Source organism: Sminthopsis crassicaudata, chromosome 1, assembly GCF_048593235.1.
Source record: "Sminthopsis crassicaudata isolate SCR6 chromosome 1, ASM4859323v1, whole genome shotgun sequence".
In the NCBI taxonomy this organism is placed as follows: domain Eukaryota; kingdom Metazoa; phylum Chordata; class Mammalia; order Dasyuromorphia; family Dasyuridae; genus Sminthopsis; species Sminthopsis crassicaudata.
The window spans coordinates 525,612,838-525,615,973 of NC_133617.1; positions in this window are offsets into that span (position 1 = coordinate 525,612,838).

The window sequence follows — 3,136 nt, forward strand, 5'->3', positions numbered from 1 at the left end:
TCAAAATAAGTACCATAATCACATGATTGCGTTACTGTTCTATTGATCTTCATAGTGAGGTGGACCATTTGTGGGAGGAAATGAGCAGGAGTCACACAGGATGAGAAGGCATAGATGAGACACTGATATCTGTGATCAGTGCTAGGAATAGCCATGTTGAGGAGACTGCAGGTTCATTGAACAGTGAATTTGAAAGGCATGGTGGCATTCTCCAGAGTAGAGTCAGGAGGTTTGGGGTCCTCCTGGGTTTCTTGCTGTCCCTCCATTTACAATCTTTATCATCATCAACAACAAAAGCCTTTTTTACAGAAGAAAATGAATCTACTCTGTCCAGTCATTTTAGAGTCAGTAAATTCTATTTAGCTGAAACTTAATTCCTCCAATAAAGGGAGGAAGTGCCTGAGAATATTTATTTTAGTATAGGATGTGTTTTTTGTTTCTTGGATTGGCTCCCTCCATGCTTTTAACTTAAAGGAGGATTTAGGGTTCATATTTCTTATCTGTTTTAAAATATTCTTAATTTCATACTTTGGACTAATATTTGTAACTTATTTTAATATATACCTGCTGAGTAGCTTTGTATTCAACCCATCCTATTGTGTCTGCAGGGTCTTTTCTTTAGAAGCCAAGAAGATAGTAGCAAACTGCCAGGAATCTGAGCTCAAACTATAATCTGTTTTTTTGTTTTGTTTGGGTTTTGCCTTAATTGGGATCATTTGATTCAGCTGGGCTAGCAATTGAGCTTTGCTCTTATCAGTAAGTATAACACAGCTCAGCCTCTGTTAGGCATTTAGAGCACTACTTGAAAGTCATGATTGCTTTCTCATCTTGGCATAAGTAAATGTGAATCTGTCACATTATCTATATTCACAGTAGAATGTAGAAAATGATTACCTATCAGAAATATGTGACCCAAACCTCTACTGATTTTCATAGAAGCTTGTTTCCAATAAATGGGAAATTGGTCATAATATAAATAGTAATATGTGTCTTTTCCTCTTAAAAGATGTATACTAGGATTCATTCAGGAACCATATTAGGCACCAACTCTGTTGGATATAGGCAAGAGAAAGGACTCTATAAAGACACTGAATTGAGAGGAAAGCAGAGATTTTAAGTGAAATACCATCATTTCCAGGAATTCCAAAGAACAGTTGACAAAAGATTGGAGAGAATCTGGAAGGCATACCACAGAACTTTTCTTAGACTTATGGTCACTTAAAGACAAAAAAGGAAGGATGCCATGAAAGTGAGAGATTGGAACTAATAATTGTGGAATGGAGAGAGGGAGGAGTGGGGCCCCTGACACAGATGACTTCATTCTCAAAGAGGACCAGTGACTTCAGGAGGGTCATGTTTGTCTCGAAAGTTAACTGGATTTAAGTTAGGCAGAGCTGTGCAAAGTCCATCAGACTCATTCTCTTCTCCAGAGGCATCCAGAGTCCAATATCAAGGCATAAGTCAAGATGACTGGTGATAGCCCAGGATGCAGGAGAGAGACCTTGGCCTTTTTTAGTTTCCCAAGTCTTAGTTTATCTGAAGTAACACCCATTCAGTGATTAAAAGACCAAGTAAAAATTGTGACAAAAGTGGACTGGTTTGCCTTCCCCAAAGAATCAGTCTGAGAAGGGAAGACCCCTCAGAAGAGAAAACATCTACTATTTCCACTTACTCTGAGTCATCAAAACCCAAACAGTGAACAAGTGAAACTTAGGCATGGATCTATTATTAACGAATAAATGAAAACCAGAGTAATTTGGCTTTTAAGGCACAGTCATGTAGCTCTGTTGGAATTACAGTGGGCTTTTTCAAAGTGTGTTTTTCCTGAGTTATATAAATTGTAAATGAAACTATATGAGGTAAAATAATTGTCCTGGCTTTGTGGAAAAAATGATAAACTAGGGTTGAAAAAAAACCTAGGCCCCCAAATCCCAAGATACCTCTTGGAGTATAAGCAATCAAAAACTATATTCCTTTAGCAAAGACTCATATATAATGGTATGATTGCCCATGTGGACAGAGGGACAGAAGGAAGAAGAGAAGAATAAGGAGAAGGAGAAGAAATAGCAGCTTTGTCCAACTCCAACTGGCCAGTTGGTTCCCTCAGAGACTACTGCTACTATTCACACATTGTTGTCTGTTCTTTATTTTTGAAGAGGAACAATGACATCAGGAGGATAATGTCTTGACAAACAAGTGAATTATATTTAAGTGAGTCAGAACTCTGCAAAATCAGCTTCATTCTCTTCTCCAAAATAAATAATCAGAGTCCAACCTTGACTGTATAACACAAAATGCTAAGAAACCTTTGAGACTGAGGAAAAAAGGAACACAATATGGTTGAGCTGAAGAATTTAGTGAAGGGCTTGGTAACCCAAAGCTTCTTTTGTGGTCCCATAAAATAGAATATGAGGCCTATATCAATTCAGTACCGAATTCTTACCCAAAACTTTATTGCCTTATACACCAGGAAATTTCACTAGTTGTGCAATTATCAGACCCTGCTGTGTTCTCCAGGAGTTTCTTCAAGAAGCACCTTATCAGATTTTGAATTAAGGGGCCTATGATTTTTAAGCAGACATATTTAGATTTTTTAAATGGAAATTTAAATTATATTTTATTATCATTTTAATTAAAAGATCTATTTTCTTTTCTCCAATGAAAATAAAAAAAATCTTTCTAGAAAATATAGTTGAGCAAAACTAGATTTTCCATAGAAATACCTTAGTTTGGTAGATTAAAAAAGTTAAATATTATTATCTGTTGCTTTGTTAGTTTGAAGAGATAAGAGCTGGTTGGCTAGTGTTGTTGGGGCAAAGTTGTTGCTAGTGGGCAAAATGATCTGTCAGATATTTTATATATGAATGTTATTCAATTCAACAAGCATTTTATTAAATACCTTGTGCTTCAGGCACTGTGCTAAGTGCTTTTTATAAATATCTCATTTGATCCTCCTAACATCTATGAGGTAGGTGCTAATATCCTTGTTTTATTGTTGAGGAAACTGAGGAGGACCAAAATTAAGTGACAGCAGTGCCACATAGCTAGTAATTGTCTGAGGCTGTAGTTGAACTTGCATAGTTCTGACTACAAGCCTTGATTGGAGTTTATCCACTGCATTGCCAGCTGCTCAGTA